The sequence below is a fragment of the Podarcis raffonei genome, chromosome 3 (assembly GCF_027172205.1).
Source record: "Podarcis raffonei isolate rPodRaf1 chromosome 3, rPodRaf1.pri, whole genome shotgun sequence".
Taxonomy (NCBI): Eukaryota; Metazoa; Chordata; class Lepidosauria; order Squamata; family Lacertidae; genus Podarcis; species Podarcis raffonei.
This window is the reverse complement of record NC_070604.1, coordinates 86,090,466-86,106,646: the sequence shown is the minus strand read 5'-3', so window position 1 is coordinate 86,106,646 and position 16,181 is coordinate 86,090,466. Positions and strand designations below refer to the sequence as shown.

Genomic DNA, 16,181 nt, shown 5'->3' with positions numbered 1-16,181 from the left:
TGAACTGGAGGGGAGCAAAAGCTTGATCGCCTAGTCCTTTCTAAGGTGAGCTAAGCCTGGCAGCACAGCTTACTCTATGGTCTTAATCCCATTATGCATTAATTAGACTGAAGCATGTTGGTTATATGAGGCTGGCTATCCCACACTTTTTGCTTCTGGTCCTGCCCACCCTGGCATGTGCCCTCTTCCCCCAGGAGTTGCCTATGAGGGAATGTAGCTCATGGGCAGCCCTTATCCTTGTTCCAGCCCTTTCCTTGTCCTCCTAACTTTTAGGGGATGTGTGTTGTCCTCGTTTTTCAATTTCTGTGAATGATGAACACAAGCACACAGGCAGAAATATCCCTGCCATCTTCACCTTAAAGGGTTCATCCAATGCCTGTCTATGTCCCCTCTCATACAACTGTGTGCTTTTGGAGAGATTTCCAGGATCACATATTTAGAACTCAGCCCCAGAGAAAGACAGAGCATCTGCTGCAGTTTTACCACTGACAAACGTGTCTCAGTTCCTGAAGAAAAAGAATCACCCTTCTCAGACACACATTTGCAGCTCAGCAGAGTTTAACTTTCTTGTGCCATTTCTCTCCCAATCAACCCTGAACCTGCCCCATGAGCACTGGCTGGGTAGTATAACTTTGCTATCCCAGCCTGGAATCTTGATTAGTGAAAGTTTAGAATGACTGGGAAGCCTAATTTTTAGAAGTTTTATCTTCTAGGCTAGTGCTTTCCAAACTGCATCCAGGGAAAGTTTATCAGGGGCTTCTTCTTAAGAAGACTGGTAAAGGTAAAGGACCCCTGACAGTTAAGTCCAGTCGCAGATGACTCTGGGGTTGCGGAGCTCATCTTGCTTTTAAAGGCTAAGGGATCCGGCATTTGTCCGCAGACAGTTTTTCTGGGTCATGTGGCCAGCACGACTAAGCCGCTTCTGGCGCAACGGAACACTGAAACCAGAGTAATAGCAGATAAACTTCACTGCAAGACTGTGTGGCCAATGTTTACAACCTTCCTCTGCAATATGCTGTAATGAGAGTATTGGGCATGATCAATGAGGATATGGTCTTATTTCACATCAGATGGGAATAGATATAGCTGAATAGATATAGCTTGAGCTCAGTGTGAACTCTTGCACATGCCCCTGATTTTTTTTAAAAAAGTGCACATGGGTTCCTTGATGGACAGGTCAATATGGAATGGGTTCCTTGAAGGTAGGAAGTCAGAAAACTAGCCTTCAATGTTCCAAATCAAATTGACAGTGCAACATAAGGCATGATGGAACAGAGGATGCCAATAATCATATGGTCACACTGGTGCCCTGAATCTCTGAGCAGTGAGAGGTTTCAGGGGTTCAGCACTACTTGGGTTTGGTTTCTTTTCGAATAAGGTCCTTGGGGGTTTACTGGTGTTTTGCAACATTTTTATTTATTATCAGGCTGTGCATTGGTGGAGGTACAGTACAGCATAAAGCATTTCAACAGCAAGCCTCCTCTTGCCACATCAGGTCCTCCAGGACAACAGCCAGCATCTCCGATATTCTTTTTATAGAGCCAAAACTCAGATTCCTTATTCTCTTCCATATCTGACTCAGTCTGCCTCAAAACAGCCAGCCTGTTCTCCAGAGATACTGCTTACAGCAGGGGTCAGCAAACTTTTTCAGCCGTGGGCCGGTCCACTGTCCCTCAGACCTTGTGTGGGGCCGAACTATATTTTGAAAAAAAAATTGAATGAATTCCTATGCCCCACAAATAACCCAGAGATGCATTTGAAATAAAAGCACACATTCTACTCATGTAAAAACACCAGGCAGGCCCAAAAAATAACCCTGAGATGCATTTTAAATAAAAGGCCACATTCTACTCATGTAAAAACACGCTGATTCCCAGACCATCCGCGGGCCAGATTGAGAAGGCGATTGGGCCGCATCCGGCCCCTGGGTCTTAGGTTGCCTACCCCTGGCTTACAGCATCCCCAACTGGGAAGGAAAAGCATAACCCTTTTCATATATTACCTCATTCATTCCTAAGGCCAGCTGTTGAGAGCCATTGGCCTATTATCTAGAACAGAGGCCTGATATATTAGGCCTGAGCCTTCTCCTGTACAGCCTATGATCTGATGCTCTTGCATCTTTGAGCCAGTGTGCATCACCAGATTTTTATATTTTTGCTAGAAGTAGAAATTGGCGATTACCTTTTTTCAACATGTATTAGTCTTGGTTTCCTTGTGAAGATGGAAATACATTGCCTTGTTCTGAGCCATTATCAAAAACAATAAGAGAAGCTCAGTATATTAAAAATATACAGAGGTACATTGTCTTTTGTCATGTAAAAATCATGATTTCTCCGAAAGGCAAACTAGTCTCCTTGGCTAGAGCATTTTCCAGTACAGCGTAATTGCAATATAGATTCTTGAATTTTGTCAGGTCCACGAGTTGAAAATATTTAGCTGGGCATTCTCCAAGCCATTTGTATTTCCTTGGACATTCAAGTAAAAACTTCATGGCTGGTGATATCTTAGTGTTACTAATATGAAAAAAATGCCTTTGCAGCATCTTCGCTATTAAAAAGCTATTCTTTTGCTACAATAAGCCAAAGCATTTTGAACATCAGAAACATTCCAGGATTTATTTTTTTTACTATAATGGATGTTTAGTTCCTCCTTGGTTTGTTGCATATTTAGAATATGGAATGTTGCTCTCTTTGAAGTCAGTGGATCAGCACTGATTTGCACAAGATAAAGATCTGGCCGCTAAATCTGTACCCATCTTGGGTAATTGAGCTGTGTTAAACCCATCTAGGATTGTGGATATGAAGCACCTACCGTATTTTTCGCTCTATAACACGCACCCGACCATAACACGCACGTAGTTTTTAGAGGAGGAAAATCCGTAGGCATACCACCCGTAGGCATTCCTTCCATAACACGCACAGACATTTCCCCTTACTTTTTAGGAGGAAAAAAGTGAGTGTTATGGTGCAAAAAATACGGTACATTTTAGAAAGCTCATTTCTCAAATGATTGCACCAGAATTTGGATACATGCAAAGGTGTATCTAGGCCCCCTTATCACCCTTGGCGAGGAGCTGTATTGGCGCCTCTGAAGTTGGGGGACCAGAATCTCATAAAGTTTGCTTTTGGTTGACTTTTGCACTCCACCAGTTTCTTCCTCTGCAACCATCAGGCTTGGGTCTGCTCTGTTCTGCCTCCCCTCTTCCTCTGCTGGTCTGCCTACCTGCCTCCCTGGTTCAGCTCACTGCTTTCGCTTCTGCCTACTTCCTCCCTCCCTTCCATCCCCCCCCCCACTGGAACTCTTGCCAACTCTCTCCCTCTTTCCTCCCTCCAAGCCCTGCTGGGCGCTCAGCTCACACTTTCAATAGCATCACTGGCCAGCTGAGGAGGGAGCCCTGCAGGGGTGCTGCGATAGCCCATGCCAGCAACCAGATTCCTCCACCGAGGTGCCCAGATGAGCCTGCTCAGTTCGCCTGGCCACCCAGAGCACTGGAGGAGTGGCCTGGGGAGCATACAGGCAGGTGGGTGGGTTCCTAGCCACTCTAAGCCAGAGGTGTGATTTTTGCGCTGCCGCCCCCTGCCTGTGCCCTTGGCTGGGGCCAACTGCTAGGTATACCTTTGGATATGTTATGGTTTACTAACAATAGTCGCCCCCCCCAATTTTGCTAACTTTGTATGCCCAAAGCATGTTCCCATCTCTGTCGCCCCCCGCCCCCTGGCACTAAGGAACCAGGAAGAAGATTCTTTGTGGCATTTCCTTCCTTTACTTGCCTTCTTCCTCAGATATCAAGTCAGTGGTTCTAGGGTAGATAGCTACACAGAGTTCAGTGTCAGTTCTCAGACTTTTACAGCAGAGTTTAATCATTCACCACAATACAAAGAGTTGTATTTCTTCTTGCTTTTGTCTTCACAGATGGGGTTTTGGTCCTGGTCATACTGAGGAAACTCATTGCCCCAAAGGAATGTAACATTTCTAATACTTCCACAACAAATTTACTGGAGGAAGGGGAAACTACTTCTATACAAGAAGCAATAATTCCGGAGGGGGCACTCCAGAGATAAAGTTCAGACCTGTGTCTTTATACCATCACATGTGGGTGGATGCGATTCAGTTATATTCCAGTGTCTTGGTGTACAAGGGAACAGCTTGAAAAGAGAAAATGAAATCAGAGCATCAACTTGGCTTACACTGGAGTCCATTGAATTCAAGACTAACTTTTCCTCCAGACCTTTTGTGTGACTTGGAACAAGCTCTTAAGTATCCATCTTCCTTGGCTCTCCATTCTGTTAATAAAGAAAATATTCATGTAGGTGAATGAAGAAAGTTATGGTGGAAGACTAAGGTCCAACATACACATCCCTTTGGTTTCCTAAGGAGGCTTCCATAAATGCTGTACTTCCATAAAGTTTTCCATATTAAAGTGCTCTACCAAAAAAGAAAAGAAAAAAGAAATTAAGTGTATGACATAATCTGTTGTGTATATAGCAGATTCATTCTCATGGCATGGAGATACAGTAGTTCTATGGATGCACAAGGTGTACTCTAGGATCTATGCAAAGCCATGGCAGACTACTGTTATCTTTTCTGGTGGGAAGTGGCTATCGAAGCATATGCACAAAGAATTATTCAGCACTCGGCTACAAAGCCCTTCAGTGGGCTGAAATACAGCTCAACAAAATGTGGCTTGAGTCTGAGCACGCAGGCTGCTTCGCTAGGAAGACAGCAGAGATCGGGTATATGATATCAGGCTAGACAGAAAATAATTCTCCACTTTTTCCAATGGACAGTGCATTGGTCCATAGTCTGCTTCAAGAATGAGAACCTGTGGCCCGTCAGATACTAAACTACGTTCCCACAATCCCTGATTGACCACCCTAGACGGGGTTGATGGGAACTAAAGTCCAACAACATTTGGAGGACCACAGAATCTCCATCCCTAGTCTACAGTATAGACAAATATAGATTTGTAACAATACATAAATTGCCTTTTTGATTGATGAAGCAAGTAAACTTGATCTGAGAGTACACCAGATGAACTGGTCTTCTGGGCCATGTAGATCTTTGTAGGCTCACTCACTACCAGGGCTACTGACAACTCTCAGACAACCAGATTACCATTTGCAAATTCAAACTGGGTTGACTTCTTCCTTTGGCTCATTTTATATATATATATAAAAGATCAAAAGCACTTCATGTGATTCAACCCCCCGTCCCAAACTTCCCAGCAATGCTCAGTCATCTGGTGATGCTTCTAGGTCTAAAACTATTTTTTGAGATCTAGACGCACGAGTCATGAGCCATAATAACTGGCCTTCTTCCATCTGCTCCATTTGGTATCAATTTGTGCCTGGAAAAGAGCATTTCCAGCTCCCAGCTGTGCATGCCTGCCTGCCAGGGCAGTTCTGATTAGATTTGCAGCTGTGCTTAACTTTCCTCTGCTTGCATTAGACTCTTGTTCTAGGGCTGAAGGGAAAGGGGGAGGGTGCAAAGATACAAAGCCCTGTAAGGGAGGAGCAATTCCTAATGGGAGGAGTGCGCTTTATCTTAACCACTATTATTTCCCTCTTGGAAGTATTATTTCTATGTCATTCTTCTCATCTCGTCTTTGCTAATTGCTAGCTGGGGATAAATAGCTTTGTTGGGAACCCTTCTTCACACCAGCAATGATTCTTTGCTCATCTAGACATTAGGTTGTTGTCCAGAACTTTGTAACACTGCAGAAAAGCCTGATTTATCAGCCTTCGCATTATAATATTGGGCTTCTCCTGGTCCTTGGAATATGGCAGATATTTCATCACATTCCTGGATTGCTTTTGGTTACACACTGAGATATATGAAATGTCAAGTAATTGTTTTTAACAGAGAAGCTGAATATAACGCTAGGTCCTTATAAATCAGCTATTGTAGGAAATACAGACTTTCTTGCACAGTCATGAGAAGTAGTAATACAGAGGTCTGGAATTACCTCGAAGGGAAATCTCAGCAAGAAGATAGCAGATTGAAGAAAAACGAAAGTGGACAGTTCTGCTGCTAGTTTAAAGTGATTCAGGGACTGGCAAGGCACACTATAATAGCTTCTTAGTTAGCCACCACTGTTATAGTTAACATAATATAGTCCTCCTTGTTGGGTAGACTTCTTGTTTGAAGGAAGGATGCTGCTGATTGGTGAGACCTTATTCAGGCAACCAACAGGAATCAATATTTGACTATTTTGGCTTCACATAATCTCTCATTCATCCAGTTTGAGCCTTCATCCAGCCTTTGAGTGCACCATGAACCTGTTGCTGGCACACAATGATTTGACATCAGAGTCAGCTGAAGGCAATTGGAAGAGGTAAGTTAATTTCCCATTTGGTAACTCTGAAAGGTAATGGTAGATCCCTAACAATGGACTGTAGGGTAACCATTGCTCCATGTTACTCTGCTATTGCTGTGTCTCATGTAAAATTATATTGTGTATGTGTGAAGGACACCAAGAGAGGTTGTATTGTCATATTAGTCCCATGAAATACAGAAGTTTTAATTGTAAAATGGAAAGGCCTCTAAATGTCTTGTCTGAATACTTGATGTAGTTTAGAATACAGCTACTAGGCTGCCAGCTGGGACTAGCCCTAGGAATCATATACCAGTTTTGAAACAGCACTAGCGGCTGATGAATTTACTGTAAGTGGGTGGCAACTGCAGAGGGCTTTTTCATCTGTGGCTCTGCAGCTGAGAAAAGCTCTTCCCAAGGAGGCTCAACTGGTTCCTACTCATTTCTTTTTGTGCCAGATTAAGATCTTTGCATTATCACAGGCCTTTAAAAACACTGCTTTGAGTTGTTTTGGCAAACTCTGCCAACTCTGGTATGCTATGGTTCTTGTTTGTTACTGATTTAATGGGTTTTTAAAAACTTACATCAGTTTTATGCTTGCACTTGCTGTCCTGGGAATGTGCAGCTAATATACCTATTCTTGATATTTATCATTACTTTTTACATGATTGCAGAACTGACAAGACACGTGTTGATCCCATTTATAATGGATTTCTGTATGAATAGCCACAGTCCAAGTGACTGCCAAATTTTATCTTAAGGTAAGGCAACGAAGGTCTGAATCAGCAGCTTCCTTTTCATTTTTGCATGATGAGTTTTGAACGATTCAGAGGTCTGAGTATGTAAGTCAGAGAGAAAGATGAAGGCAATACCATCCTCTCAGCTAAATGCAGCACTGGGCTGTGCACCAGCAGCACGACTGGGATTTCCCTTTTTCAGTACTGCCAACAAACATCTACCCACCTTCTAAGAGCTGGCACATGCCTTGGTAACTGCTCTGGAGGGGACCATAGGAAGCTGATTATTGGTCCTTCTAGTATAGATATGGGAAACCTTTGGCCCTCCAGATGTTGCTGAACAAGCATGGCCAAGGATGATGGAAGGTGTAGTTCTGCAACATCTGGAGGGCCAAAGGTTTCCCACCCCTAATCTAATTGGGTATTCATCGTTATTGTTAACAATGACTGGCAACAGCTCTCCTCTCCAGAGTTTCAGTCAGGACACTTTCCATGCCCTCAACAACGATGAATTTGCAGTATCCTTCCTTAAGCTTATAGAGATATCACTAGCAATCCAGAGAATGGGAGTGAATAGCACAGAATTAAGTCTGCCTGCTTAAAAATAAGAGAGTATAATGCACTCTTAAAACTTACTAACACCACTTTTACTGGACACTTTTGGAAGACACAGTATGGGGCCAGAAAATGGACAGTTGGTCTGACCAAATATTAATCCTTAATTAATTGTTGTAAAACCATTAATATCCCAACTTTTGGCCCTAAAAAGAGTAACTCCCAATGCAACTTTCACTTATAATTAAAATATTGACCAATACAGCCATCAAAAACAAACAGAACACATTTACAATGATCAATGTAGCAGAGAAAAATTCAGCATAACTCAAATACGTAGTAAAATAAAATGGTTTTGACAGAATGTCTAAGTAATAATCTGTTTTTGCTTGCTCTTTCCACAGAATTTCAAATTGTTAAACTATGAGATGTTTTCTAGAAGCTACCTTGTGCCCCTTTTAAATATCTGTTATGAATGCAAATTGTATTGACACATCCTGGGAAGAAAGAAAGGACACACACACACACACACACACACAACATTTGATTAACCTTAAGTCAACATTATGATCCAAGAATCTGATTTTGCTTTTGCAATAAATTCAGGAAATAAACAATTTTATCAAATTCACTGATATCAAGAAAAAATGAACAATCACCAGCAAAATCAGGAATTTGTCCCAAAGATCAGGGTCACAGCAGGACAGCTCAGCACATTTCCAGGAAATGGCTGGTATAGAGATCAGTACCTTAGCAGCAGTGAGCTGCAGATATAATAGGAATGGGGGGTTTAGAGATCTGGTGCTGTATTTCAGAAGATTAGAATTAAAGGTTGCAAGGGCAGGTCCAAGGCTTTTCACCACAAATCTCTGCCCCCACCGAGCTCTGAAATTTCTTATAGGTTTTACAAGCCAGGCAAGAGTTATGTGCTTCTGGTGGCACTTTCCTAATCTCCCTTGCTGTCCACCCTCACAAGTGGAGAACCATTTAGCAATAAGGAATACATTTTAGTTCCTGGACATGCTAAAACCACAGACTCTTGGAGAAAGGCATACATGTCTCCTTTCAAACTCAGCCACTATTTATTCCTCAAGACCAAGAGACACTTTCCACACACTAAAGCATCTCCTTGTGATCTTTTCAGCTTCCTTGCAGCAGCTTGCTCTGTCCCCCACCCCCGTATTAATGAAATTATATCAGCTTGGGAAGTAGGACTTTTACATGTACTGTAACCATTACCTCTCTTTCCCTCTTCACCATTTCACCACCTAACTGTTTATCAGTTGCACTGCATCTCATTTCCACAGCTGCCGTTGCCTTGAGCTATACACAGGTGGATGTGTGCTTTTCCTACATGCTTAAAAAATGATTCCACCCAAATGATGTTTACACTTGATTTTAGCCAAAAGGCCAAGAAGCCAAAATAATTTTTACGAGCGAATGCATTATTCCTGATTAGAATTACATCATTCTAATATGGGAATCACATGGTTGCCATATGAGATGATGAAAGGCTAATAAGCAAGGATGTTTCCCTTTAACCTTTCTTTTAGAGATATATTGGGAGAGCACACAAACACACACCACAAAGTGTTGACAGCTCTGAAACAGAGGTGTAGTGAAAACGATTTGCTGAAGGAAGGGCCACTTCACACTTACTGCACGGTCTATACCGAAAGCACTTGTATATAAAAAGTGTACATTTGTCAGTGTGTAAATGCACTGTGAATAAGCACTGGGGAGCTGAGGCCACAATTATGTCCCCCTGGGGCTTATTCCCCAGTGTTTAAGAATACGTGCCTGCTAGTCATACTTTATTCCCCAAACACAACTGTGTCAAGTGTGAAGTGGCTGAGGCAGGACTTGACCAGGTTTGATGTGTTGACATAACCTGGTACAAGAGCAGCTCTTGGCTTATTTTATCTGGTGACTGATCAGAGGGCAATAGACTGGCATATTACACGGAGTTGTTCTGTGCCATAAATTTCTTCGAAAGCAAAACTAGAAGTGATGTGGGAGATCCTAAACAAGAACTCTGGAGCTTTTTAAAACGGGCAACCACAGTGGGAGTGAGGATCACAGGAGGGGAGAATGGGGCCTGCATGCTTTCCCAATAGCACCATGGTGGGGATTTCAAGAAGGCAAAGCATGAGGTTTAGCTATACTTCCGCAGGTGCCATGGTTACTGCCCAAATAGTGCGCCCCACTTCCCTATGGCTGTTATTCGCATTAAACACACACACACACACACACACACACATATATTGGATCTCCAGCAGCCAGTGTGTTCATTGTTCCACACCCCATAATCTAGCCCCTGCCTATACAGGGCAAGATGCCTCGTCCCCGAAACCCTGTTCTGGGAAAAGTTCAGACTCTACCCAGCGCCCTGTTCCTTTGCTTCCAGACAGTGCGCTCACAGCCGCGGGGTCACCTCCCGAAGCCTGACAGACGGGGAGCGACGGGAGATTCATCCCAGATCTCTCGACTGCTTGGCGCGGTCTGTTTCTTAGGAGCAGAGCGGGTGTGTTGGAAGCCGGACCCCCCCCCCCAATATCTATGGTGTGTTTCTTCGACGAGCTAATGGCAACATGTGCAGTTGGGGAGATGAAGGAACAAAAATACGGTCTCTGAATGCGCGCGCGCAGGTTCTCTGGACGGGTTGCCACAGGTACCAGAGACCTTGAGGGAGGGAGGCGGGGGGGGGCAAGCGTGATAACAAAGCCATGTCTCGCCTGCCCCCCCCCCCCAACTCCTTCTCCTCGCTCATTATAATGTAGGAGAAACCGGGCAGAAACGTGTTTCACAACAGGAGCGCCACAAAACGTCTATATGCCAAACGAAACGAAATCCCGCAGGAGACCTCCTCGCAAGCCGGCGTTATCTTTCCGGCCTTCGCCACCTGCCTCCTCCTGACACACTCTCTCAATCCACCGCGCCCCCCCCCCCGCCCGCCGCCTTTGTAAATCCGGCTCGCGCGAAGCGAGCGGCACCTTTCCCAGAGCAGCTGCTTCCCGCGCGCGCGCGCCCGGCCCCTCCTCTTCCCGCCCACCTGGGAGACGGACAGACTCCCTCTCTCCTCGCCTCCGCCGGCTGCTGGTGCGGACTCGCGACTCTGCACGTAGCGAATGGAGGCGGGCTCCTCCTCCTCCTCCGGCGCGCATGGAAACTGCTGCGCCGCGTGTGGCGGATCTCCCCCCTCTATCCCCCCTATTCAGTTTCCGACGCACCATCAAGGGCTGCGTGTGAGACCGCGAGCAGGCGGGGCCCTTCCTCCGTCTCCTCCTGCCACATACGCGCCGGCTGCGCCTTTGCTCTTTCTGTTCTTTGGCAATGCCTTGAAGGGTTTAATCTTCGCTGCCTGCCGAGGGAGGGGAGTTTGGAGGTCATTTCACTTTCCTCTCCTTCAGAGGTTCAGTGCCCGCCATGAAGGACTCCGGGTGGGTTGGTCGAGGTCAAGCACAGACCAGCACAAAGGACCGGCCGTTTATTTCTAAGGCAAGGTGTTGCCTTATATTTTAGAGCGAATTGTTCGTTTAACACAGATCAATTAGCCTTTTGGCATATCCACACCTACAATTAACTGTCTCGCCTCCCCCCCCCGAAAATCCTGGGAACTGTAGTTCGTGAAGGGTGCTGAGTATTTTTGCTCTGTGGGGACAAACTATAGTTCCCAAGACCTCACGCCACACATTTATTGATTATACAGCAGGGTTTGTTTGGCAGGGTGGCAGAGATTGATCCTTCATTACAGTCAGTGCTGTTGGAATGGCTTTCTGTTCTTTGGTTGGGAAGCACCTAACCAGAGGTGCCAACTTGAATAAAATATTGGGGAGGGGGGCGGTAAGCCTTGCTCTACATAATCAATCACATTACACAGCACACACACAACATTTGAATGGCAATGTCCAACTTTACACACATATCCATTTATCTGGTTGTAATTTCTATTGAACTTAATGGGATTTACTTCTGATTAGATAGGTACAGAATTGATCTATAATTGTACAAAGGCTTGTGAAAGATCCCTCCCCAAATCACAAACTCTTCTTGAAACCCCCTGCAAGTGCATTGTTAAATACTCTTGAAGTACTGAATACCTGCCATAGGGATGAATGTGAAGTGGACTGGAACTTCTTATCACAGGGGTAGTGTTTTTATTACTGATCATTTCTATAAAACAAGGAAGCATCTTGTGGCACCTTAAAGACTAAGAAATGGATTATGATTCATGAGATACATATTATAATTTCTATAGGACTTACTGGTGTGCCTGGAGTACTCAAAAAGGCTATACTGACAATGGACAGACATTTCTCTGGGAAATGGTTTTACAATGACATTAAATGAATATGCTGTGCAGAATTATTCTGATTATAGCATGCCTTCAGTTTATGGGAACTAGAAAGTCTTCTTACCAGAGTTACCTAATTTTAAAATATGTTATTTTAGCATATGACATCAGCATAGAATTTCATACACTGCATAGACTGCAGCGGCACAATAATACATATTTTTAAGATTTATGATTAGGCAAATGTAGAATGGACTCTCTCTCTCTCTCTCTCTCTCTCTCTCTCTCTCACACACACACACACACACACACAAACCACCTGACACCAGAGAGTATTAGGTCTATTTCAAAAACAAAATAATAATGAGAAATACCTTGATGACTCATTCAGTGGCATATTCTTTGTACTAGAAATATTTATGGCAAGCTACTTAGTAACCAAACTTATGTAGAATAAATGAGGTGAGGAAGGGGCAACTTACAGCTCAGTGATAGTTTGGTATGGATGGTGTACAGTTTTCTGTTAGCATTCCTGATAGTCACAGCTTCCCATGGGTAAAGAGATGTCTGAATAAGTCATGGCAAGCATGCTGATGTGGGGGCATTATGGTGCTGTGGTAGTATGCTGGTTTTTGTTCTAGCCAAACCTGTTTTCATAGTCATGTCCCTGCTCCACACCCTCTTTCAAATCTGGCTTGGCAACCAGAGTACCAGGTGATGCCTCTCAGAAGGTTAGATTTGGTCTAGTCTACCAGTTGGTGCACCCTTGATATGCTAGACAGCTATCACCTGATCATTAAGACGGCGTGAAACAATACAGTCGATACAATGCCCAGCTCTATCTTTCCTTGCCATTGGTATCAGAAAACGCAGTGCAGGTCCTGTACTGTACGATAGTAAGGTAGCCTGGCTTCATTTCCTCCTGTTCTTAGAGGAAGCATGCTAAAATGTGATGGCGAAAGGCAAAAAAACCCTGATTTGAACAATTTTTTCCAGGAGGAAAAAAGGAAAGGAAAGAAAACGATCTCTGAAGTTAAAAAAGGTGTTTGAATTTTTTGTTGAACTGGGGCAAATTGCTGGTGTGACCCATGCCATCTGAGATGGGGGTGAAGACCTCTCTAGGGAACTCCTGATGTTTCCCTCTTTGAAACACTTGATACCTGGTGTGATCCGATCTGTTCCAAAAAGAAAATGTTTCCGCTCTGAAAAATCTTTATGAGCTCACGGATTTGTCCTTTCCAGCAAGGCAGTCTTCAGCATAGTCAGGAAAAGCTAAGGCACAGGGAATTCCACTGGAGTCAAGGGGGTAAACCTCAGCCTCCCCATTCAGTAAAACAATGGAATGCATGTGTCTCATGACACCACCATTCTGATCCTGGACTATATCGGTCATATATTTAACTGAATGTCTTACATTGTTAATCAGAAACATACAATTTTGGAGACCCAGTGGTGCATCATTATGGTCAGATGTTCTAGGGCAAGACATAATTTACACACAGATACAAACATTTACGGACTTTGTGGTGATGGAATAGCAGGGCTGCTGTACCTGATTGTATTGCTCTCTTTTCCTCTTTGTAAAACATGTTTGTACCTATGCATTTCCAACATATGCAGATGGGTCCAAACTATCCTATCAAATTAGTAAATATATAGCTTGGCATGTCACAAATTTTGTTACTGTAGTTCTGGGCAAAGTGAACCGATGTTTCAGCCCAGTCTGAAACAGGTTCACTTGGAAGTAATTTTGATAGAACTTCCAAGTAAGTATGTTTAGATGGTCAGCCTCTGGCCTTCCCAGGTTGTCACTTTCCAGATAAACGCTTAACACTCATATAGCACACTTCAGGCTGGGTTAATGTGTGGCACACCTACTATGCCATGACTATGAGAGAATAATGTCTGTAGCTGAGGTTTGATCTAGCGACTTCCTGGCTCACAACTCACTCCATTAACCACTATGTGACACCAGCTTTCATTGTACAATCTGTGAGCTGATGGGGGTGTGACGTGTGGTGGGGAACCCATGATGAGCATCAACAGCAATGCCTCTTCCCTTGTAGCAAGGCTTTGCCATTTTGTGAACTTTAAATGCCTATTTATGGTTCTTCAATTCTACTGTCTGAAAACAAAATCAGAAAGTGGAGCAAAAGCTGTCCCTACAACAAAACTATTCCTCCCTCTGGAAGCAAGGCTAACCACAAAGCATAAGAAGAGCCCTGCTGGATCAAGCCAATGGCCCATCTACTCCAGAATCCTGTTCTCACAGTGGCCAATCAGATGCCTGGATAGCTCAGTTGGTTAGAGCATGGTGCTGATAATGCCAAGGTTGCAGGTTTGATCCCCATATAGGGCAGCTGCATATTCCTGGACTGCAGGGAGTTGGACCAGATGATAGGGTCCCTTCCAACTCTATGATTTTATGATATAGAGCAAAAAATACGAAGCATGGGAAACTTGTAAGCAGGGCAACGGCACCCTTCCCAATCCTTTGCATTGTACACGGCAAGCAATTACCCCCCCCCTATTTTTGAACACCAGGAAAAGCCTGCCAGTATTGCATGTGGGATGTATTATTTGCACCCAGTAAGGTCTCTTGTTTGCTACTATTTCTGAATTCCGTAGTGCATGTTAAGCTTTAGCAATATACACCTATTTTTAAAAGGATGCACAAAAGGCATTGCAGAGAGATACTTTGCTTTCATTTGCTGTTTTCATTTCTTCCGAATCCTCTGAGAATCAGCCTGTATGGCTCTGTGATCCAAGGTCTTTTGGCAAGCTTGGACAAGAGATGAAGGAAGGAAGAGGAAAACGCCACACTGCAGATTGTGGGCAGCAGCGTAGGCACTCAGACACAGCATTAGATTATTTACTCTTAACAACCTGCAAGGGAACAATCTGCATGAGACTGCAATGGTATCAGCCCTCAGTGGCCAATGAGGTACCAGAGAAATGTGGAGTGATCACAGACAAAGCCAGGAGAAGGAGGAGGAGTGCCCTAAAGCCCTGACCGAATTCTGGCAGCCCCAGACACACTGTTAGACTGCCCGTGGGAGGTGCTGTGAATGTGCAGAAAATTTGGCTACATAATATCCTATAAGTGGACGATTTAACTAATACACAGATGACTTTATGGCCCTGAGAATGAGCTGATTTATCATGATCTTGACAGCTTTGGGGCAATAATGTACTGCTCTGAGACAGAGGAAGATTGAGAAAAGTTGAACTAGCCCAGTGCCTAGGAAATGGAATTGGACTTAGCTGTTGATGTTATTAATGCCTTGTTCCCACTCAGACCCTGACTGTGATTAGGTAGAGTTGGTGCACCCAAGTCATGGATTTTTCAGACAGGCAAGCCCCTCTCCACATAATGAATCACAAGATGTGGCGCACACACACCATTTGGCTGGCAATGCCCATCAACTTGGTGTGGTGCTGGTCCTGGCCCCCTTAAGTATTTTATTGGGGTGGGCCAAAGGGACCTCAGCCTCTAGTAGAATGGTATGCAACCATTCTGTTGTGAGACATGAACACCCCTTCCACAGTGTGAACTGAATAGCTGCTCTGCTGGATCAGTTCCACCTGATCCATTATCTCCAGCCATGGCCAGACAGATGACACCATCCCAAGCAGGGCACCATGGCAATAGCTGTTCCCTGTTGTTTGCTCCTAGATTGTAACAAGTGGGATTTGCGGTGCGGTGCGGTGCGGGGGGGACAAGCTGCTGTGTAATATATTCCTGTTCCGGGTTCCAACCAGACAACTAATCCGCCACCAACCAAACCTTTTGCTGGAGACCACAGGAAGGAAGAGTTCTAGTGTGCTCGGATCCTGATTGGCGGTGTCTGACAGGCATCTGGTTGGCCGCTGTGAGAAAAGGCTGCTAGATTAGACGGCTATTAGCTTGATCCAGCAGCACCTTCTTACATCACAGTGGTACCTCGGGTTACAGATGCTTCAGGTTACAGAATCCGCTAACTCAGAAATAGTTGGGTTAAGAACTTTGCTTCAGGATGAGAACAGAAATTGTGTGGCGGCAGCGGAAGGCCCCATTAGCTAAAGTGTTACCTCAAGTTAAGAACAGTTTCAGGTTAAGAACCGACCTCCAGAACAAATTAAGTTCTTAACCCAAGGTACCACTGTATTATGTTATGTTCATACCATCTTCCAGGATACTGCAGACCTGTGGATTCCCTTCAATTTGCTGATAACTCCCTCTTGTGCAGTGATAGGTTGGGCTATATAAAGATCCATTGTTGGCAAGCTGAGCTTGCTATTA

The 16,181-nt window shown here is 44.3% G+C and overlaps 1 long non-coding RNA gene across 1 annotated transcript; it reads right to left on the bottom strand.

The window, feature by feature from the left end:
- Window positions 1-3,829: 3,829 nt before the first annotated feature.
- Window positions 3,830-10,931, bottom strand: LOC128410978 (uncharacterized). The gene is made up of 2 exons (XR_008329658.1): window positions 10,658-10,931; window positions 3,830-4,425 (listed from the first exon to the last, which is right to left on the bottom strand). It is a non-coding gene; the product is annotated as an uncharacterized LOC128410978 (long non-coding RNA).
- Between the last annotated feature and the right edge of the window lie 5,250 nt (window positions 10,932-16,181).